We start from the raw sequence: 24,519 nt of genomic DNA, 5'->3' as shown, positions 1-24,519 counted from the left end.
ACTGAACTAACTTCTATGCCTCTCTCTCTCTCTCTCTCTCTCTCTCTCTCTGTGTGTGTGTGTGTGTGTGTGTGTGTGTGTGTGTGTGTGTAAGACCAAGTTAGGATCTTGTAAGCCAGTCACCTTCCTCTTCCAACCACATCTTACTTCCTAGATTTTCCATCTTTCAATATCGCCATCAAGTCATGAAGCCATCAGTGATCACTCCATGGTGAGGTCAGAATCCTTGCGAGCCATTCAGAATTCACTTCACAGCCAAACCCAACAACACTACTGCACATTTGCTTTTCCACTAGCAAGATCATAAAGTCAAATATTTAACATATTGATATGAGAGAGAAGCTCCCGACAGTAAAGTCCCTACGTTCCTGAAAAGCCCGAACCCAGGTCTAGGCAGTCCTGTGGGAGTCAGATTTACTGCATTCACCAAATCCTTCCACCCAGCTTTTCTGTGGACCACCCAGTCATGGTTCTTGCTCAATTTCCTATATTCTCCATCTCCCCAAGCCCAGAGATTTAATAGAAATTCCCCTTGAAGTGGTGTGACCCTGCAGGTCAGACGAGTGTGTGTGCGCGGTCAAGGCTGCTCTTTTTATGGATAAGCCTCTTCAGTGGGAAGTCTAGGCGGGCCTGGTCCCCTGGGTGCCTGGGTGCTAAACACAAGCAGAAGCAGGTTTTGATTTTCATGACCTTATTTCAACTAAGATGACTTCTGTTCTTAGTCCTAAGGATTCACAAAGGTGTTAAAGTTATTAATAAGGAGACTTTCTGTCAGCAGGGCAGTGGAGTTTTCATGGCTCAATGTTTGGGAAAGACTTTAGCTGCCTGATTTGTTAAAAGAAAATTTTACCAGATGGGTAGTAAGTGCACAGGGCTCTGGATACTGACTCCAGAAAAGCAATTTCAAAGTGAATAACACCCCCTTTCAGAGACTGAACCCTTTGCTATAGCAAACCACAAGTGAAATTAAAACTAGGGAACCACCCCAACTCGCACACACAATGAGGTTTCCAGAACTTGTAGCCCACAGCCCTGCTGCCCCTCCACAACAGAGCCAGTCCCCCAAGGGCTTTTCTTCACACTGCCTGGGAGGCAAACTCTTCTTGAGACCACCCCCAGGGAAACTCACCTTTCAGTTCTGACTCCAGGCATGCCTAACAGGCAGAACAGGATCATACACACCCATCAATAAGGAGAAGTCTCCCGCCAGGGACCTGCTGTGAACATCCCTAGACGGTTTACCTTTGCAAAATTGATTTTTCTTTTTCTAATGTAAGAAATACATGAATATATTTTCCCTTTGTTATATATACATGTTCCAGTTCCCAATTTCCTCGAACAGTACAGGCAAGGTTAAATTCTCTCAGTTCATTGCTGGTCTGTTTTGATCTTCTAGAAGGTGTCAGTATGGTTTGCAATACCTCTTTCAGATCTCTCCGTTCACTTGAGCCCACACACATGTCACAAGGACAGCATTGCTCGGTAATTCCCTTTCCGTAAACAAAATGAAAGCTGCATTTATATATTTTTGACTGTGTTAGAACTTGCTTTGCATCTCACTGTTTTTTATGTGCATTTAGAACACAATCATGCTAGCGTTGGTTTACTGGTTCCTTAATGATGGACTTGGGCTCTCCTATTACAAGTGAGTTTTTTTTTTCTTCGTTTTCATCCTAATCTAAGAAGCTAGACATAAATACGGTACTCGAGAATCTAATTAATATAGTAGAAACTTAAAATTGGAGCATCAGACTATGAGGGATCTATTTTGCAAAAGCAACAAAAATGTTTAAAGAAAGTTTTCTCTCTCTCTCTTTTTTTTTCCCTTTGAAGTTAAAATCAATGTGAGGGATGCTGTATGTACACACAATCCCTCAAGGCTCAGGTGTAGAGAGGAAAGGTAAGGCTGAGGCTAGGGCAGCCACCTTCCTAAGGAAGAAGCCATGCCTGGGGAATTTATGGTACTTAAGCATTTCAGTCTAGTTCTCCCAGATGTGCACAGTGCCTGCCTTAGGTATATTTACACATGCACACACAAGCACACAAACAAGCACACACACACACACACACACACACACACACACACACACCATTACCCTCTATTTTTGTTTTGTTGAGATAGGATTGCTCTACAGAGCCCTGGTTATCCTGGAACTCACTATATAGACTAGGTTGGCCTCAAACTCACAGACATCCTTCTGCTTCTGCCTCCCCAGTGCTGGAGTTAAAGGTGTGCACTATCATGCCCGGCTACTTTTTCTTTTAAGAACAAAACTACCGTTTCGGTTTTTCTTTTCTTTTCTTTTCTTTTCTTTTCTTTTCTTTTCTTTTCTTTTTTTTTTCTTTCTTTTTTTCATCCACATAATAGGGATAGTAATGTTCACATAAATCACAAAGATTAAATTTAAAAACTTACATAAAGTGCTCATTCAGTGTAGGACCTAGCACACAGAAAACAATGGGCGAATGTCAGCGTTTACCAACCTTAATAAAACAGTTGCTCTTAGGTCTCAAGTTTTCTGGCATTTAGATGTCTAAAAGTTTTTATGGAGATCTATTTCTTGCATTAAAAGAAGACAGAGTGGGAAAGGCTGGATACTAACTCAGCCCATGTTTAAGATCAGTCTTTATCTGAAAACACACAACTTAGCATTTAGACTGTGACCACCACTTAAATTATCACACTGTGATCATTTCACCCCGGACTCTTGTCCAGCTCTGGTTCTCCTGTATTCTTAACCATGCCAGACCCGCGTGAGATGACACAAAGTCCTCACAGCAAGTCACACTTTTCCCGCTGAGACCTGCAGGTCAGCATGTGTGCTGTAAACCCTGGCCCATTTGCTGTCTCAGATGGGAATGTAATTCCTGGAAGAGGGTAAGAACAGAGTTCAAAAGAGAAGCAAATAGCCCATTACTCTGTGGTAATGATTAATGTCCTTTTCTTCCGTTGGTTATCTTCTTCCTCGGGCTCCTTGTGACTGGGGACATCTTTAAGTGCCTGCTTCTTTGTCTTCCAAATGAGCATCCCATCCAGTTCCTTCCTCAAGAGCAAGATGTGAAGTTCACCAAGAAGCAGTAAATGCTGTTTACCTGCAGTGATAAGCTTAAAGCTCAGCCTCTCTGTTAGACGGTGTGTGTTTGGTCAGTGCCTTAGCTTCTTTTCTCTTGGATCAGGGGAAATAGAATGTGCTCCTGTCAGCTGGCTTTATAAAGAGCTATGAAATCCCTGAAATTGAGTTGTTTGAAGTACAGCTCTCAAGGTCACAGAGAGCCAGCCACCTTGGAGAGGGAAGGGCTCAAGCTTTATCCCGCTCTAACTTTTCCCAAGAATGCTCCACACACAGGAAGGTGACTGACTCAAATTTCTGACTTCCTGTGATGTGAAAAACGAGGACTGTCCCTACCCCAGGCCTTTTCTCTGTCTCATGAGCAGTACAGGATTATGCAAGCAGCTGTTTTCTTCTGCTTGTTTTTTTTTTTTTTTTTTTTTTTTTTTTTTTTTTTTTTTTTGCGGGCTCTTTCCGCTAAATGACACCGAGAGGTTTGCAAGCATAAGGTTCTGTCATAGCATCTTTGTTACCTCACTTCTCTCCATTAATCGCAGACAGCAAGGCAGGTGGCATCCAGGGCTCCCTCCAGCCAGCTGCTCATTAGCCCCGCGGAGTGTGGGCAGGAGGGCAGCAGAGGGAAACAGAGTCACCTAGCACTGGCTTCTCCACATGTCACCTGGAGACTCTCAGACACAGGGACTTACTTGGAGGGGAGCTAAGGACCCCAAACTGCAAGTCTCATGGACCCATGAGAGCCAGCCACCAAGTTGCAAGTATCATCTTTGTTGTGTCGGTGGACACAGTGATATCAAAGCTGCATTTGCGTCCCCAGCATCTTGGCCAACCTGTGACAGCTGGGGATATCTGCAGAAACGTTTCTTTTGCTTCTCTCAGTACCTGAAACCCAAACCTAGAGCCTGCGTGCCTACCACTGAGCTCCACCCACACAGATATTTTTCAATCAAGCAAAACAGAGTCAGGTAGAGCCGTATCTGCTAGCCTAGTTCTTGTGAAACGATAAAGCTCTTGCTTTCCTGTGGGTGCTCCTGAGAATAGAGAGAAGTGAGAAGAGCCATTCTTCAGCCAGGTGAGTTGCTGCTGCCCACACAGTGACCAAGGGCCTCTCATAAGGACCCTAAGTCTAGAAGAGACTCCAGAACCTACCAGCTGCCTTAACTCCTAAAAGCCCCACCACCCTTGCAGAGATCTCAGATTGGTTTCCCCCAAAGGACTTAGAATTTCAAAATATTTGGGTTGGGGTTGGGATATGCAGTAAGCATCTAAAAACGGGTGATGTTAGGAACATGTAGAAGTTGGTTTTAAATGTCACTGAGTCTGCTTTCCTACAGGGCAACCACCACCTGCAGCTCAGACAACTCACATAATGCTGCTGGCCTCAGTCACCCACAGATGTCACAGTAGTCTGGTACAGGTCCTCACAATCCATATAGCTGGCTCTTGGCTTGCAGTAATCTCATTGTGGTTTCATTGCAAGACCAGTTGTCTCTTTCTTTCTTTCTTTCTTTCTTTCTTTCTTTCTTTCTTTCTTTCTTTCTTTCTTTCTTTCTTCCTTCCTTCCTTCCTTCCTTCCTTCCTTCCTTNTTTCTTTCTTTCTTTCTTTCTTTCTTTCTTTCTTTCTTCCTTCCTTCCTTCCTTCCTTCCTTCCTTCCTTCCTTCCTTCCTTCCTTCCTTCCTTTTGTTGTTTTGGGTTTTTCAAGATAAGGTTTCTCCATGTCACCCTGAATGTCCTAGAACTCACTTTGTAGAACAAGCTGGCCTCAAACTCACAAAGATCTGTCTGTCTCCGCCTTCTGAGTGTTGGAATTAAAGGCATGTGCTACCAATATCCAGCTCTGTTCTCTATTTTTAAATAGATTTTTCTTTTGTGGGGAAAGAAAGATTTGTCTCATCCGTAACCCCAGCCATGCCTTCTCAATGACTGACTGCATCTTAATTCTTGACTACTTTTAAAATAAAGGCATCATGGAAGGTCTTCTCTACTTAGTGTGCAGGAAGAGAAGGGGGGCTCCGTTAAGACATTCTAATACAGGTGTAAGGAAAAGTGTTAAGAGAAAGAGAAGTGTGCAGAAGAACGGTAGACATGGAAGAGGATGGGCTTCTCTGAAAGAAAATTCCAAAAAGTAAGGCCTGTCCAAGTGTGGGCTCAGGTTCCTCAGCAGACAACGCTCAGTTTGGGTTTTGCCTCTTTTGAGGCTGTGTACAGGATCTCAGTGGAGTTCCAAGTTAGCATCTTTAAAGGGTTGCCAAGCAATCTGAGTGAGAGCATACTGTGGTCTGAGGAGATTCTGACAGGATTACAGTTGATAAGGTGAAAGTATATCTAATGGAGACACAGGAGGGTAAAATGTCTTTACTGTTAATGAGAGTTAACCGTTTGGTCTACAATTCTCAGTGGTTGTCAGGGGAAAGAAATAAGGCCATGTCCAAGCTTCCACACATCCTGGACGTAACCCTAGTGACTTGCTATTCTAACATAAAATAGCTGTATATGAAAGGAATATTTATTCTGTCTATAGCCTTTATAGCTGTCTTTGTTTCCTACCTCAACTCTAGCAACAAAATGAATAACATAATATTGAATGATAGTGCAAACATGTGTCAAACGTACAAGGTCATACTGTGTAAATAAATAGCTGAAAGTCGTAGCAAGTAGAAAAACAGCAAGCCTGCCATGATGAAGAATCCCCCATACATTACATACTTGCTTCATTCTTAAAGAGGAAGAGTCCCATTCCATGACTGAGCTGTGTATGATAATGTCCAAAACCACCAAACACGAAAGGTCAAAGAGTAAATTTATATAGAAAGACAAAACAAAAACAAAACTCCAAAAAACAAACAAATAAACAAAAACCCAAACACCAACACACGGTGTTATTACCATTCACACTGATGATCTGTAACTTTGACCTGAGCTGATGGTGATGGTACTTTACCCCTTTGGCCGTGGGTCTCAACCTTCCTAATGCTCCGACTCTTTAATACAGTTCTTCATGTTGTGGTTGACCCCCCCCCCCCACCATGAATGATTTCATTGCTACTTCATAACTGTAATTTTGCTACTGCTATGACATGCGGATATCTGATATTTACCCAAGGGCATCTCTACCCATAAGTTGAAAACTGCTGCTCTATGGTTTTCTTTGGCCAAATCCATCAGACAAACTTCTATCAAAGTCATCAATAAGAAGAAAAACAACAACAACAACAACAACAAAAAACCTCCCGTAAACAAGAAGGGCCTAAGGCTATTTAATAATAAAACGTAATAGTGCCACTGCGGTGGAAAAGAGAGAAAGAGGGTCAGAAAGAGGCTATAATATAAAAGCCAAAGAAATCTGAATAATAATAATTATTATAATTATAATGCATTGACCTGAGTTCAGTGTTGTGAATAGAAGCATCACACTAATATAAGATACTAAAAATAGAGAGTGGTAGGTGTGGGGTCAATGGGAACTTCTACAATACTTCCTAACTTTTGTATCTATCTAAAGTAATTGAGGCAAGCGCTCCACTTCCTGAGCTGTGTGCCCACCTCCTAAGAGTATTCAAACAAATACATGCAGTCTTCTTTAGACTTCAAGGACGGTCAATGGACACCCAGATCCACAGACTCAACATATATGTAATGGTATGCTGTTTTCAAACGGCCTGTGCACATCGTTCTGTGTACAGTTGGGCCTCTATAATTTTGGATTCTACAGATGTAGACTGAAATTTTTCAGAAAGAAAAACAGCTGTATTGAATGCGTTCATTTTTGGTATTATTCTCTTAAGAGTATGTTTATATAATGTCTATCTGTCATTAGGTATGATAGGTAGATCTATACACTATTGTGGTGTTTTGAATAAAATTGGCCCCAATAGCCTTAGAGGGAGTGGTCCCATTAGGAGGTGTGGCCTTGTTGGAATAAAGATTGTCCTCTTGGAGGAAGAGTGGCACTAGGGAGTGGGCTTTGAGGTCTCAGAGGGTCAATTCAGTTCTAGTGGCTCACAGTTCTCTTCCTGATTCCTGCAGATCCAAATGTAGAACTCACAACTCCTTTTCCAGCACCATGTCTACATGTTGAAATGACGATAATGAACTAAACCTCTGGACCTCTGAGCCAGCTTTAATTAAATGTTGTCCTTTATAAGAGTTGCCATGGTCACGGTGTCTCTTCACAGCAATAGACACCCTAACTAAGACATATATATGTATATTCTTCAGTACATAGGAAAGGAAAATTGGGTGGGTCTTATGTGAATATTATTACATTTTGTATGAGAGACTTAGGCATATAGATTTGGATATCTTTGCAGGATCTTGAAACCAATATTTCATAGACACCAAGGGTCACTGCACTTTACAAAGCTTTCCAGCAGCTTCCTATACTCTCCAATATTATTTTACATTTAAAACAGTGAGAAAAAGAAACTCCATCACAATTTTCAAATACTCACCTGTGCATCTAATTGACAGAGCCTGCTTTACCTCTGGGATCCTATACAACACACACACATACACACACACACACACACACACACACACACACACACACACACACACACACACACACACACACACACACACACACACACACACACACACGCATGCGCACACACACTGAATGCACAGGTCAATATAAAGCACTTACTCTCCCAACTGCTAAGGCCAACTGTGAGCTGTCACTTATTGCTGCGCTTGCATTGTTGTTCAACTACATTTCCTGCCTTGGCCCACAGGCACTGGTGTTTATCAATCCTCCAAAACAGAAGGACTGACAAAGGTTATAATGTACTATATACACGTCCCTGAGAGTTTGCAGGCAGGGAAAGTCTTAGTGGTAATCTTACATAGTTGAACAAAATTTACCAAGCAAAATATTCCATAAAGGCCTATGAATGGGCAATAAATGAAAGGGCCATCTTATGTGTAAAAGATGGGACCTCCCAGTCAGTGCCACATGGCACCTATACAAATTGCTCTGGAACAAAACAGAACATTGCAATTGTGTGTGTGTTAACTGAGCAAGTCTCACATGAAGTGGTTATCCAGTGGTGGTCTGAAGCCTAAAGAAGTACAATAAAAATGCAAAAAGTATCGTATTTATAATAAACATTTTTGTCTTATTTATTTATAAATGTGAGTGAAAAATGTAAATTTTATGTATTGAAAATGATCGCGTGTCCGTTCTTTTTTGGAAACAATATCAGAGCATTTGTTCACTGGAGTTCTATAAACAAGAAATCCAGTCAGTGGCCTGACAGTTCTCAGTTTTATTTAATAAATTAACTTCCTAAGCAGCTCTCCAAACCCTTCAAAAGTCTCAGCAGCAGCTCTCTTAAAGAAGCCCTTTCCTCTAGGAATTCAAACATTATTTGTAAATGTCCACATACAACAACATTCCAATTGATTATAGGAAAATTAACTGTCAGAAAATAATACCCAACTTCTTGTAGACAAAGAAACTCCTGACTGAGTAAAATATCTGGCTACTCTCAATTGCTTTCTAACATATGATTTATCAAAAAGATAATGATATGTCGCCAGAAGTGGTGGTACATGCCTTTATCCCAACCCCAGGGAGGTGTAGACATGAGGCAGTCTGTGAGTTCGGGCCTGCCTGGTCTATGTAATGAGTTCCGGGATAGTCAGGGAGCCAGGGTTATGTAGAGAGAGTCACTTCTCAAAAAAAAGAATAAGGCAATGATATGTGTTCAGTTCGGAACAGGAGGCCAACACAGTACCAATTCCCTCTCCCATTAAGTAGGCACTACTTTTCTAAATGAAAATATCCCTGTGTAGAAAAGTGATCTAGTCATGATTTGAAACCTGAAGGCAGATATTAAGGACTTATTAAGTGAGAGCCAGAATATTGGGATCGTATGTTATCTATCCCATGCTCTACAGCCGAGAAACTTACTGTCTTAGGAGGATCTCCGGTTAAATGTTCAACTTGCTCCGCTTCCTGCTGGCTGGGCCCAGACTGAACACAGCACTGCTTGTTCTGTGAAGACAGAGAAGCAACTTGTGTGAATAAAGTGGATGGACAGTTAGCTAAGGCATGCAGGTGTCATCATGACCTAGCAGGACCTGGCCATTTGACTTAGGCTGACGCTATGAGACTCCAGAAGCTAAGTATAAATTCTAATACTGCTTACATCTTTTCTTTATGTCTTATTTTTTTTGGGGGGTGGGGGGAACAAGGCTTTACCTGTAGCCCTGACTGGTCTAGAACTTGCTATGTAGACCAGGATGGCCTTGAACTCACAGATTCACCTGCATCTGTTTCCCAAGTGCTGGGGATTACAGTTGGCAATTTTGTGTCACGTTTCTGGGACAAGGTCTCACTCTGTAACCTTGGCTGACAAGGCTACCCTAGAACTCAAGTTCACCTGCCTCTTCCTTCCAAATGCTGGGATCAAAGGTGTGTACCACCACAACCAGTACTTATGTCTGTTAAACCAAGTAGAAAATAAAGGTCTGTGTGCGGTCTGTGCACGTTCCTGTTAGAAAGAAAACAAATAGGAGAAACGACTCCCACACAGATCAAACAAGAAAGTTATCCAGACACTAGAAGAATCCACACTAGAGTTTTTGCTCATTTTCTTTGGATGCATTCCCATCTTGCTTCGCAGTGGCCTGTATACCAGAGTTATATGGACTCCTAGCTAGAAGCAGCATCTGGGCTCTGGTTTTGGCAAGCGTGGTATGAAATCGCTGTTCCACTTTCATCAACTGTTCAACCTAGGACAAGATTCTGGCCCCCTTAAGCCTTACCTTCTCCTCCATGGAAGGCTGAGCACTCACCTCTTAGAGCTGTTGTTAGGATTAAATTAGACCATGCACGCCAATTGCTTAACAGCGTGTGCATCTGAGGCAAACATATTCCTGATGCTTTTTGGTTTCTGAGCAGCAGGGAGTCACAGACCTGGCACTTACCAGAATTATCATGCAGGTCACCTATTTAACCAGTGGAAGACTTGATTTCCCAGCTATCTTCACTAGTGACTCAGGTTGAGCTCTGGGTCAGCTAAAACCCATGGCAGCTTTACCTACGGGCTCTTTTCACCCATCAGCATTCACTGAGGAAACTGATTTGGGGGAAAGCAAATGTGTTACTCTGCATTTATTGCTGTTAGATTTCAGGTAGTAGGTCTGAGCCCTAAAATATGATCATTATCCTACAGAGTTGATTGGAAGTGTGATCAAAGCGTGGAGTCAAAGCGTCAGAGCCTTGGCTCAGTTCCCCTGTTTGTTATACAAAAGTAATAATAATAGAACCGACCTCACAGGGCTACTGCTCAGATGACATGACATCATGGCCAGAAAGCTTTTAAGCAGAGTGCCTGGAACAGGAGCACTCCCTGTGCCCAAGTGGTCACGATGCAGATGCTGATGATGCTGATGATGTATTTAATGCTCACCGTGTGGATGATGCTCCTTTTGTTACCAACGCGTAGAAAAGGCAGATGACGCTGATGCTCCAACAGATCTGGGAAATGATAGCTCCACAAGACATAAATCACCTCACAGAATTACTCTTCAGTGTCTGTTTGGCAGGATTCTTGGGCTGTTCTGCCAGAGTACGGACAGTGAATATAAGACAATGTGCTGATGAGCCTGTTCTCGTTTATGGTGTAAATGGCTTAATGGGTTCCTTAGTCCAAGAGTCATCTCTCTTTCAGCAATGCCTTACCTAAAAGACTAAAATTCTCTAGAGCTTTAAAAGCTTGTCTGTCCTCCACTGTGTGGTGAGTGTGTGTGTGTGTGTGTGTGTGTGTGTGTGTTATTGAGTAGGGTAAGTGAGAAACATTGCTTTCTATCTCCAGTCAGGGGCATTCTGGCCATAACTGACTCGGGTATGATGCTGGAAGCTTTGGTCACAAGTGAAGATTCATTTGAAGTCATATGAATCCCCATGTGGAAAAATTAATCCTTGGTAATATTCTCATTTCTTCCATCCCATTCCTACTTCTGATGCTGCTAAATATATGTTTATAATCCCCAATATTCTAAGAAAGACAACAATGTCCATCAGTTCTGTCCCAGGACCACTGTCACCACCCACACCAGGTATGGGGCTCACCTATTTCTTCCTCACCACATCTGCGGACAAACATGTTCGCGTAAGACACGGAAATAGTCTTGGGATGTTTTCAAGACTCGTGTTTATTTTCTATTTCCTGTTCCTATTTTTAGTTTTTGAAGAAACACTAAAATGCAGAAGAGAAAGCAGCATAGACTTCCAAAACAAGTAAACAAAAACAAAAAAACCAAAACAGCAACTCAATAAAGATACAGAGAAAATGAAGTCTGTGCTCCCTACAGATTAAAGCTCTGCCCCTATTTTGTCGAAGGCCCCATGGTCTTCTCCTGGCCTGAATCACCCTGTCTGATTCCCTGTGCTGACATCGACTCCACGTCACACAGTCACACAGACTGCCAGTGTCTGCTTTCAGCTGTTGCTGACGGTGTTGCACAAAATCTAACTTCAACACAAGTTTTCTCCTCCTGGACTATTGTGCCTTACTGCATAGACATTTCCAGCCCGAGGACACAGTTGTAGCTGGAATTTTAAATGGGTGCATGGTTGAGGACTCAATATGGACTGTCCTCTGAAGAATGGTTGAACAATTGGTCCCCAGCTGGTGATGGTGTTTGGCAGCTGTGGCATCATCAGGGGGACGGGGCCATGCTGAGGAGCTAAGTCACTGAAGAATAGGTCTTAGGAGTTCCATCTCTGTCTCTGATGTTTGGTCTGCCTACATGTACAGAGCCTAAGCTGCCACAGGGGACTGCTGCCTTCAGAACTGAAGACACAATAAAGCCTTCCTCCATAATGTTGCTGTTTATCAGGTATCTATTGGACTATCTTATAGTCACAGTGGCAATAAATAAATAAATAAGCAAGCAAACAAACAAATACAAAAACACTTTTCCATATTAAATGTGAGCCATAATTTGACCGCTAGTGGACACATGTTTTTTTTCTAGGTTTTCCTACTAAAACAATAATGGAATGTTCTCCCCCCCCCTAAGATTTATTTATTTTTTATAAAGTTTTTCTTAAGATTTATTTACTTATTTAATGTGAGTACATTGTCCATACCTTCAGACACACCAGAAGAGGACATCAGATCCCATTACAGATGGCTGTGAGACACCATGTGGTTTCCGGGAATTGAACTCAGGACCTCTGGAAGAGCAGCCAGTGCTCTTAACCGCTGAGCCATCTCTCCAGACTTCTCTCTCTTTCTGATGTCTGTGTGTGCATCTGTGTGTGTGTGTGTGTGTGTGTGTGTGTGTGTGTGTGTGTGTGTGTGTGTGTGTGTGTGCATGTACATATTCTTTTATTTCTGAGGTTCAAATTCTTCAGGCATTTGGGTTCCAAAGTTTTGGATTACAAAGCAGGTATGTGGGGGGTTTCTCGGTTATGTAATTGAACAATGCACCTAGCTTTTGGCTTTCCTTCCCCTTATCTTTCTGAATATTTTCATAGTTACACACATAGCAGCAGCTTTCTCTGCCACTTAGGACCCATTATCTGGGTGAGGGGGAAAGGTGGCTGTTGTCACTCTTGTGGAGGATCAGGAAATTAGTCCACAGCCAACTGCTAAGAAGTGTTTGGCATTCTAGGGAAACTCGTTGTGTTTTTCCACTGAAACCGTTTCAGTCAGGAGTTCAATGAAGCTGAAATGGCACCACAGAAACACTGGTACCCAATGACAGGTACATTAGGGCTAAGAAGCTAAGAATTTGTGGGCCAGAATAGAAATGTAACCAACGTGTGTGGCCTGGTTTCGGTGGGAACATGCACTGCAAATAACAAACACTAAGCAATCTTTTTATGACCCTGCTGGCTTCTGAATTAGGATAGTACCTGACCTAGTGTCTTAGCGTAGTGTGAGAAATGGCAGAGCTTAATCTGGGGCCGCAGAGCTAATGGTGGGACCTTGAAGCACAGCTACAGACTGATGGTGGGGAGGCAGATAATACTGACCCTGGAGTCTCCCCTAAAGACAGTCTCAGTAGGTGAGAGCTATTCCTCAGCTGAGACACTCTGCTTCCATATTTTTGCACTGACACAATTCTACAGGATCAGGGAACAATGAACCACAGGGGCCTTTAAGGGGGAGAGGCCTACCGATAGATCCAAGAAGACCCATGCAACACCAGAGACCCTGGACAAATCTCTCTAGCATCCAGTTCTAGAAGCATGCTAGAGATCTCAGGAGAAGGTGGGAAAATCTCACATTACTATGGAGGGGCAAGTGCAAAAGAATTGCAGGGGTTGCTCATACAAAACCCTGACTATCGGGATGGAAAATGCAAAACAATGAATAAGAGAGCAGAGTATGACTTGGGTCAAACCATTAAGCCCTCTCTGTTTGACTTCCTTATTTTCTTATTCAGTGAGGTAGCTAACATCAGCAGCCTCCTTGCAGGCATAACCCAAGAGTTAAGAGAGAGGGTGGCTGTAAAATATTTTGACATTAAACCTGGTCCCTGGTAAGTTCTTATCTTAATTAATATTCTATTGCTATGAAGCAATGTCACGACCGTGCCAACTTTTATAAAGGAAAACATTTAACTGTGCAGGCAGCAGGGAGAGAGGGAGAGAGAGAGAGAGAGAGAGAGAGAGAGAGAGAGAGAGAGAGAGAGAGAGAGAGATCTTCCAGGAAGCTACACCTACTCCAACAAGGGCCTCCTAATAGTGCCATTCCCTGTGAGCCTAGGAGAGATATTTTCACATGAGGGCCATTGCCACAATACTCAATGACTGTTAAATGTCATATCAAGGATGACTGTTACCATACCAGTTCTGCTCCTACATTTCCTACCGTAGTTTCTAGAGCTCTGTGACAAGCACGTGTCCTATGATCACTATCAATATGTCTCACCAGGTTCCCACATCATTGGAGTCGCTAAGCAACCAGGATCTGCTGGGTGTTAAAGGTCACCAGTTACCAGAAAAGGACATGAATGGTAACAAGTGGCAGACAGGCTTGTCCCTTGTACTTAAGCCTGTGGAGAACTGTGACTCCAGAAAAGGATGGTGGAAATTGAAAAGCACAACAAAATAATGGCTGTGGGGAGAAGAGCAGAGCAACGGGAAGCAAGATTACAGGTGGCTAAAGATTGCAGCTCCTAAAGGGCAGAGTAGCATTGTTCATTCAAGATTGACTCAGCACCCTCTGTACTGACTTGGAGTCCTTAGGCAAATCATTCCAGTTCCTGGACTTCTTTTTTAGTTCACTCAAAAGAAAGAATTGAGCCTGAGATGTTAATGTCTCTTCTTTCATGTCCTAGTTCTTCAATCACACTGCTCAGCGTATGACTTCACATAGCTTACTGGCATATTTGTTAAGTCCTGGTGGAAATCAAATCAATCATTGCCCTTCCTAGCAGGTGTTGCGGTTCAGCCAAGGAGAGGTAGGAGAGGTTTGTGCCTCTCTCAAGATCACAACACACCAGGTTCAATCAGCCCCTGAAATAAAATGACTCCCGTGACCACCATGCGACTGAGCCCCTTCGATGGAAGTAGGGCATTTTCTCTTGTCTTCCTGCCAACTTTTCAGCTCCAGAGAGATGGCTTTTAGGATTTCCCATAAAAGCCCAAAGTGGCAACATAAATAAGCTTCCCACAGTAATTATCCACCCTGTTCTCTGCCTCCCAATGGTAACTCTTATCTTTCTTCTCGGTTGTCATCCCCTACAAAGTTCTCAGATTTATTACCTGTGTGAGACAATCCATCTTATGGGATAAATACCAACTCCTTCCATTGGACAGTCCCGTGCTTTGGTGATTTCTGTAATGAAAGTGGGGTTCGTGGAACACAGAGCCTGCTATAATAATGGCTCACTTTCCTCTTAGTTATATACTTACAAAATGAGCAACTTTATTGCTTTTCTATATCTTATTCTCTTGGGTCCCTTGAAAAACGCGGTTTCAGGGCTGGAGTCAGGATAGTATAGAAAAAGAGCATCAGCGTTCGTAGGTCTTGCAGCCGAACTACGTAGAAGGTGGGCTTAAGACAAACAAAGTGGACAACCCTGGATATCATTCCCTCGCTGATAATATGAGATATTTTAGAAGTGGTAATTACAGAGCACCTAATTTTGTGTTTGGCAAACAGTTAGTTTTTAATTAGTGTGCTTATATTCACATGTTAAAAATCTGGGTGAGGGACAGAGCTCAGCAGGTCAAAGCATTGGCTCTTCTTGCAGAGGGCCCAAGTTCAGTTCCCAGCACACACGTGATGGCCTACAACTCTCCCTAACTAGTTCCAGTTCTAGAAACCCAACACCGTTTACTGGCCTCTACAGGTACTGCATATGTATGGATGGTATGCATACACGCACGCAAGCAAAACACTCATACAGGTAAAATTTTAAATTTTTTTAAAAAATAGCTCGTGGTACTATAAAGAGTGCCATAATTTATAATATATTAACTTGGATTTTTAGCATTAATTTGTTATAAATATTGCAAAAGCCACACCATTAGGCCTGAAGTAAGAGAATCATTTAAAGGACAGTGTGAACAGAGAGTTGTTGTCATTGCCCTCAGCAAATGTCTTTTAAAGAAAAGCTAATGGTGTAGGTCATCTTGGGGAAAAAAAAAAGAAAGAAAGAAAAGAAAAAAGAAATGTTCCTAGAATGGGAACCAAGATGCTATAATTTGGTAAAATTTTGAGAACAAACATCCTGAATATAATTATTGTCTTTCTCGATCATTATGGTATAACCAATGCTTAATACAGGTTCATTGAGCACTTACCCCATACCACTATTTGTTTTAGGGCCCATAATAAAATAAAAAATTCTCCTAGCCAATAGGATCTATGGCCACTGAGTACATATGTCTACTGAGCTGGATAGTTGTGTGTCACACAAGTCGTCTGAAAAAAAGGGAACCTCGATGGAGAAAATGCTTCCTTGAAATGCAGCTGTAAGGCATTTTCTTAATTAGTGATTGATGGGGGAGGGCCTAGCCTATTCTGGTGCCATCCCTGGGCTGGTGGTCCTGGGTTCTCTAAGCAGGCTGAGTAAGCTGACAGACTCATAGCACCAGCAAACGCCAAGATATTTCTAGAATAGTTCCATCAGGATTTGGGTTAGTAAAATAGTCACAAAACAACATTGTGTCTGGATTCTGCTCATAATATTCTTTGACAAATGAAGCTAGCCACGCAGAACTGATCTTCCATCACACACAAACTCCCTATTATGCATATTATTATGCTCATTGCTCCTGTTTATAATTTCCAGCCTGAAAACAACACAACAAAAACTTAGTGTAACTCCATACAGGGTTGATGACTTAGATTTTTTTTTTAAAGAAAATTCAACTTGACTTTAAAATGAATAAAATGATTAATTCTCTCATATAACAGACTTACCTTCCTAATTACTTCATTCCTGGGCTAAAATGAAAGAAAAGCAACAGCCCTGGTTACAAACCACTCAGTGCAGAAGACGTGAGGGGGAAGCAAGCAGAGGCATGTCGGAAAAGGAACAGCTGGGAAGGGATTTTAGTCTCCAGGAAGACTATCTACCAACTTGATAATTCGTGCGTGGGGAGCAAAAACTAATGGTAAAGAAAGAAACTTATTTTCCCATTATCTTTTGCATGTTTTTCTCCTCAAAATTCTCCCTCCCCCCCCCACGCATGCACGCACGCACGCACACATGCACGCACGCTCACACACATCACACCCTCACACATGTCCAGATGGCTGGACCTGATCCTCCTGCCTCCTGGCTCATTTCCTCCTTTCGGTCTGAGCAAGCACAGGTGGGCCTCGGGCACCGGAAGTGTCTCCGCACATCCTTCCCCTCTGAAATTGTGGAACCCTTGTTCTGCCTCTGCGCTGAGCTGATCGCTGCCTCCCTGCTGGCTCTCTGGCTTCTTTTCTCACCCCTTCGCTTGCTCAGTTCACAACTGGCTTTCTCATCACCCCATGAGTGTATGACGCATGCTCCCTGCTCATTCCCACCCCTTACTGCATTGAAGCATTCCCCTCAGAAAGTTCCCTTCTGTGTTAAGAAACAAACTCAAGGCCTATGCATACTTTAAAAAAAAAAAAAAAAAGACCAGCCTGGTCTATAGAGTGAGTTCCAGGACAGTCAGGGCTACTCAGAGAAACCCTGTCTTGAAAAAAACCAAAAGAGAGAAAAAAAATTACTAGCACTTTTCACAAAAGTTCACACATTTATGTGCATACATACAAGAGAAATGTAAAACTACCTTACTCTGCTCCCCACCACTGGATAATTCCTGAACACTAAATCATTCTAACTCATTACTCGTTAGTTCCTATTATACTAGTTTGGTAATCTGGGCCAGGTGCAGCACAGTAGTCCCTCTGGTCCGGAGCACGCTTGCCTGGTCTTGGCTGGAGCTCACTCATCTGCTTCTATCACAGTAGATCAGGAGAAAACACTGCTGCTGCTGCTGCTGCTGCTGCTGCTGCTGCTGCTGCTGCTGCTGCTGCTGCTGCTGCATCTCCTTTTCTGTGTGATGTCTTATTCTCCAGGTGCTGGCTTCGGCTCAACAATATGGGTCACCGAGTTTTAAGTACAACAGGGGTACAGTGCATAAATACGATTCGTGTTTCCAATAGACAGTTCAATTAGCCAGCCCAGATTCAAAAGGCTCGAAAATTAGATCCTACCTCTTGTTAGTAGGACCCGTAGTTATTACTTTAGAAGCTCCTAGAGGCAGGGAGAGGAACTTTGTCTATTTTTTTACATGAGACCTCAGGGACAGTTGGTATTGTCTACGTTTGTGTATCCAGCATCTACAACAGTGGATGGATTCAAACCGTCTTTGAGTAAGTGATTATTTAAGTGAGTTTACAGAAGCAGTTCCAGAGGACTAAGGAAAATAAATTGTTCAGAATGTTAACACTACCAGACCTGTGTAACTCTTGCCGCAGTATAGTCACCTCATAGTGTCAATCAAACAGTGGTTCTCAACCTGTGAATCTTAGCCCCTTTGAAGGTCAACCGACCTTGATACACAAGTTGCCTAAGACTATGGAAAAACACAGATATTTACATTACAATGTGTGACAGTAGCAAAGTTACAGTTACTCAGTAGCCACAAATATAATCTTATAGCTGGGGGTCACCACAACATGAGAAACTGTATTAAAGAGCCGAGGTATTAATGAAGTTGAGAACTCCTGCTATAGAGTGTAAGTACTAAAATGTTCTCTGCCTTTCTGGTTCAACGTGTGGAGTATCTGACTAGCCTAGCCTAGGTCACTCATCTGCCCTGGGTCACAGGTAGTAAAGGAAAGAAAGGACAGATAGCCAAGCACCGCTCACAAAGTTAGCCAATGGACCCCAGAGAGACCAGTCTCTCCCAAATCCACATAGATGTCTAGGACAGCTCTGCTACTTAGAAATCACCTCACTATGCTGTGCTTGTTAATTGATAGCAACTAGGGCAATCTTTCTGGTCCACACACCCACACATACATAGAATTTACAGAAAAGAATAATATTTAAATTCATCTCCATAGCTATTCTTTCTTAAAACAAGAGTTTAAAGAAAGAATTAGTTATTTTACCTCTAAAAAAAAAAAAAAATCATTCCAATTGTCTACAGAGGCTACAAAGTCCTTTGTGTAGAGAGCGCTTACTACCCATTTATCTCACAAAGGGCCCATTGAAAGGAGCAGATAAAAACCAGTGCTGTAACTATCATTTAGAGTAGTCATATAGAATAGCACAAAGAGCCTGTAGTACTGTCACTTGAATAAGCACAGCCTTTCAAAGTCGAGTACCTAGGACTGGTAACAGTCATGCACAGCAAGACACAGTTTCAATTCTATTAAACAAAGACTTAGAGGCAATAATGGGAGCTTGTGGCCTTTCAATCAAAGCTTTTCAGGAAGAAAAGAGAAGCTGTATTTAAGAATATTTAAGCCACACAAAACTGATGTCATTATTATTATTATTATTATTATTATTATTATTATTTCCACCAATACCATCACCAATACTCACATGCATGTGCTTGCATTAGTAAGCAAACACACACATAACAAACAGACTTCCATGGGAATCCAGTAACTCAGGGTTACCTTTCCTTATTCTATCTGGACCTCAAAAGAGAAACACCATAGTGTCTTTGGAAGCCAGGATAGATGCCCATTCACAATGGAACACATAGCTTCAAGGGCCAATGGGTTCCAGGGCTCCAAGGATGCATGTGACAGCTCAGACAGAGCCTACAAGCCACATATTCCTTGACTGGTCCCTCCTCTTAAGTTCCAGTGATTTCCAGCTGCCTGAACCTAGCTCTACCATAGGTCTTTAGCTGTGGAAGCCTCCCTCACTGCCCGACTGGTGGACCACAAGAGGAAAGGATGCAACTCCCTGTACACAAGAACCTTTTCCACTGTGACCGAGGGAATCCGTGCACATCTGCCTGACTTTCCTCGCCTCTTCAACAGAGGCATCGTGAGACATGCATTCTCTCATTAGAAGAAATCTCTACCAGATATTCTCCATACTGTTTTAGCCAGGGCTGCCCACAGAGGTAATGGTTGGATAAAGCAAGTTTTAGCAGCAGCCTTCCTTTCCCAAGTTTAGGCCCCCAGTCTCTTGCCAGTGTCCCCGTCACCCCTCCCTCTTCTCCATCTCTTCCTTTACTAATACTGAATCCCTAGCTGGCATGGCACTCACTATGAAGACCAGGCTGGGCTCGAACTCACAGAGACCTACCTGCCTCTGACTCCCAAGTACTGGGATTAAAGGCGTGTGCCATCACACCTGGTCCCTGCTAGACTCTTGATCCAGGTTTGGCATATGGAGAAACTCAAACTAGCAGAAGTCTCCAGTCTTCCAACCCTCCTAAGTGGTCCTTGGAGCTCATTGACTGTAGAATGTGGTCCCAGTTAAAATGCAATGTCCCGGAGAGAAGGTTTCTGCCAAGTATTATAGGTATTTAAAACCTAATGAAGCCTTGGCCGCGATCAAAGCAGACCGGGGAAAACAAATTGTCTAGGGTCTGAAAGGTAAGGGGACCCTGCCCTCCGTTCTCCACCTTGGTTGGGAACGTGTTTTAAAAGCATGGGCATGGTTCTAACTCAAATCGGAATGATGCAGATAAAGTCCAACCACCCCAGTCGCATTGGGTATAAGTTCTACATTCTCCGAACCCTTAGTTCCTCATCTTTACAATGGAAGGCTGGGCCAGGGAAACTGCTCAGTGAAGATAGCTGCTGCCAACCCGAGATCTATCTCCAGACACAGATAGAGGGAAGACAGAATGGCCTGCCACAGGCTGTCCTTTGACCCCCACTTATACTCTAAGGTATGAGCCTATACACACACATATCCTTTATACATACATGCTGAACACATACATACACACAATGTTTAAAGGAGGGTGGGATATTAAGAAAAATTAGTGTCTACCCACAATATTTGTTAGAACACAGCAAGACACAAAGCATGGGCTCCATGCCTGCCATGTAACCGAGCTAATATCTTACAGTGAATGCAGCCTCTCTGCCTTCCTCTATAAGCCTAAGTAATTCTATGAAACCTCGAAACTTTAACATCCCAAGCATACAGGATCATTCCAAAGATCAAAGATCAAAATCTAAAATCCAGAGACATTCCCATGCCCTCCCCCAGACCCCAGCCTCCCCTGCTTTCTCTCTGTGTTCCATTTCCTCCTTGATCTATGATGTGGCAACCTCAAGGGGCAGCTATGGACTCACATACCCTAGAACATGCAGAACTACTGCAGCAGAAACACTGGGAGAGAGGACCTGCCATCCTCACAGCTGTGATGGTAAATTCTTATATAAAATCCTATAGCCTTCATCCTACCTTGTCTAGCTCCCCTGCAGGGTAAGCAGTCCTGAGGCACCAGCATTCTTCCTTCTAGTGCTGGTTCACAGCAGATGTGATCATTATACAATGTTCCATCTCAGGGCCCAGGACTGGGGATGTTTATCTGTTTCCCTTAATTTTAATTTTTACTACTTTTCCTTTAAAGTCAACAAGTCACAGATTGAGCTATAAACTGTCAGATTCTGTACCCTAGGAGGCTACCAATTGCCTGCAACGTGAGATGATTTAAATTCCCAATCAAAGCGACAGATAGAAAACCACATCCCAACTCCTGCAGGAGTTGTAAAACTCTCAAGCTCAGTTTTGTTTTCCCCTTTAATCTGTATCATCTCGGAGTATTGGTACAAGCATGGAGAAAATAATTACACAATCAAACTTAGATGTAGTTCATCTGAACCACCCTCTGGGTAGCTAGCTGGGAGTCAAAGATCTTCCCACAATTCCCAGGCAATGTGTTAGGTATGATGTCAAGAATCAGAAAACTTATACAAACTTCAAGTTAAGAATCAGTAGGAAGGATGGCTGGAATCCTTCCCTGGAAGCTCTTCTAAAGCCAGCCATGTAAAAACGAATCCATTTGCACAGACCAGTTCAGACAATTAGGACTGGTCCTCTGCAGACAACATAACAGATGTTGCTAGATTTTATTGTTGTTGGTATTTGCTTGTTTTGCTTCTGTTGTTTGTTTTGACTTTGCATAGCGGGGAGAAAGCAGGACATAAACTTTTGGTCCTGATTTCCCAGGTGGCGCACCCTGCCTGGCAATTTCAACATCTCTGTGCTTGTCTGATTCTGGCAGAGACGGCTTTTGAGCTGCAGTGTTGAGTTGGAAAGCGATCCCAGGAAACAGCAGTAGGAGAGTCGGAGGAGAGTGAGAAGAGAAGGAAGCCAGAACGTGGTGTGTTAATAGGCGGGTTTTCAGTGTTCGCCGCTGGGACCCAGTCCCATCAGGGCATCTGGGCGACTGCACACAGCAAGCTTCCATGTTGCTTCAGGTAAAGGAAATGGGGAGAAGGCTGCCTCCTGGGCCATTAGCTCTGAGTACAGATCAAAGCCACGGGAGAGTCTACAGAACCGGGCCTGCTGAGGGGATGTGGGCAGGGTACCAGCAGCATCTGCTGCAACCATCCACTCTCCATCATTTGCCCTGTTCCAGGCACAGGAGCAGCTGGTGGCTGGGCGCCAAAGCAAGCACCGGGGAAAACCCGATTCCAGTAAGACAGCAGCCTTGAAAGGGAAAGTGGTGCTGTGAACATGTGGTGATGTTTTGCTAGGCGGGCTATTGTGGGTTGTGAAAGGGGTCCTCTGAGAGGACTCACAATGCTTATCAAACCGTCCAGAAAGGCGCTTCCAACCCAGCAGCATGCTGGTGTGTAGTGGCTAACAGGCATGGAAAATCGCGAGTCGCCTGGGACTGGGGCTAATTAAATGCAATTCCAGTCTCCTTCCTTCTCTGCTGCGACACAGAAGCAGAAATCTTCCAAAACACCTAAATGTGCAGCCATATCCATCCCTTTAATTACTGTGCCTGCTTCACTTTATTTGCAAGCACGGGAGGTTTTTTACAGCTTCTTTGCGTCTCCTTGAAAGGTGTCAAGCATCTGAAAGAGCCCGCGGGGAGAGGGGAGGGTAAAAAGCTCACTTGAGCCAATGACTGGCTACTGGCCCTTATTCAATGCCTCTGAAAAACTGCTTAAAGAGCTTAAAGGAGAGGGAGAATAAGCTGGCAGGGCATTGAGGCCTAAGGGATCAGGGCTAGATTTAAGTTGAGAGGGGTAAAACCAAATAGCTGGCAGAGCAGGAACTGAATGAGGGAGGCTGAGCTTCCTCTGAGGAACAAGCTTTGTTGTCCAGAACGGTGGCCACTGACAAGTCCTAACTTTATCCTTCCTAAAGCATTGTCCCCACCTGGAGGGACCCGCGGTGCCCAAAGCTGTCCACCTATGGTATCTGCTGTGGCCATCTCTCCATATCCTCTCCCTTGCTCCAGTCCGGTCCCAGAAGTATTTCTCAAGGACCTCCTTCACGCAGGAGGCTGGATCCCGCATCAGTGTCTATTTCTCAAGGAACCCAGCACGCTGGAGCTGGTCTCTATGGTGGCCTATGAAATCTCAGGTGTCAAAAGGTCCTCTCAAGCTGCTTCAAGAAATCTCAGAGTTGAGGCAACATGCTAAGGGCAAAAGAAATACACCAGGAGTCAGAGGGAGAGCACCGGAGGCCTGACTGCCAGTTGCCCATCATAACACCATAGTGTCCTCCGAGCAGTGTGAAAAACTGCCCCCACCCATTTGTTTCAAAACATTAATGCCTGGAAGTTTACAGAATCTGATTACAGAGCAAGAAGCTACACCATAAGATAAGGGAAAAATGAAGAAAGTATTTGCATCTTACATGATGAACAATGAGTGGATATGCTGATTAATAGTAAAGATCAATCAAAAATCAATTAAGAGGGGCTGGAGATGGCTTGGCAGTTAAGAGCACTGGCTGGTCTTCCAGGGGACCCAGGTTCAATTCCCAGCACCCACATGGCAGCTCACAACTATCTATAACTCCTGTTCCAGAGGAATCAATACCTTCCCACAGGTCACACATGAAGTCAAAACACCAATGTACATAAGATAAGAAAAAAATACATAAAAATTTTAAAAATCAATAGGAAAAACAAGAGAAGCCAAATAATGAAAAATAAAAAACAAAGAATGCAAATATCTGAGCTAAACAAGGTTGAAAGCAGCTTTTTTTTTTTTTATCTTAAAATGGGGTTTTGTTTTATGTCCCCTCCCCCCCTTTCAGGAAAAAAATAAAGGCAAACAGGTACTAGCCTGAAATGTCATTTTCATTTAACAGATGCCTAAAGGCCAAATAGTTGAACATGCCCATGTTGGCTCTGTGAAGGAAGAGGTCATCTCATAAATTCCTGGCAGATGTATAAAGTGGCACAACCTCTTTGGAAAGCAAAATTGGGGGTTTTGAACGAACACACATACACATTTTACACATTGACTCAACAAGAAGCTGGCTCTATCAACCTTTATAATCCAAAATTTCTTGCAAAGGCATATGTATGGGGTCATTCATTTGCACATTGCACAAAAGGCCAGAAATTGTCAGAATAACTTTTACTGTATGAGTGAGTAAAATTATCATAAATTCATCATCCTATGAAGAAGCAGCTCTCAGGTCCAAAATGTCTCTGAGGGCAGAAGACCTGGCCATGAAGGCTGGGAAGCAGTGAGAGCATAGCCTGGTGTTTGCCTCTTCCCCCGACTCCATTCACAGTTTGAATTTACCAACACTCTGAAGAGTACCGTGGAATGGAGTAAGCTTTGAACTCCCGTGTTCTCGTAATAAATACTTGCTTTAAAAAATATTCTTCGGGGCTGGAGAGATGGATCAGCAGTTAAGAGCACTAACTGCTCTTCCAGAGATCCTGAGTTCAATTCCTAGGACCCCCTTGGCAGCTCACACCCTGTACCTCTAGTTCCAGGAGATTGGATACTCTCTTCTGATCTCCAAGGGCACCAGACATGTACACGGTACACAGACATGCTTGTGCACAAAGCACCCATACAC

General features: G+C 43.2%; 1 pseudogene; it reads right to left on the bottom strand.

Annotated features, from left to right (window-relative positions):
- LOC110332944 overlaps positions 1 to 11,183 on the bottom strand; it is a 184,038-nt pseudogene extending 172,855 nt beyond the window's left edge.
- Positions 11,184 to 24,519: the final 13,336 nt, after the last annotated feature.

Source organism: Mus pahari, chromosome 15 (genome assembly GCF_900095145.1).
Source record: "Mus pahari chromosome 15, PAHARI_EIJ_v1.1, whole genome shotgun sequence".
Classification (NCBI taxonomy): domain Eukaryota; kingdom Metazoa; phylum Chordata; class Mammalia; order Rodentia; family Muridae; genus Mus; species Mus pahari.
The sequence above is the reverse complement of the archived record's forward strand: the minus strand, read 5'-3'. Positions and strand labels throughout refer to the sequence as shown.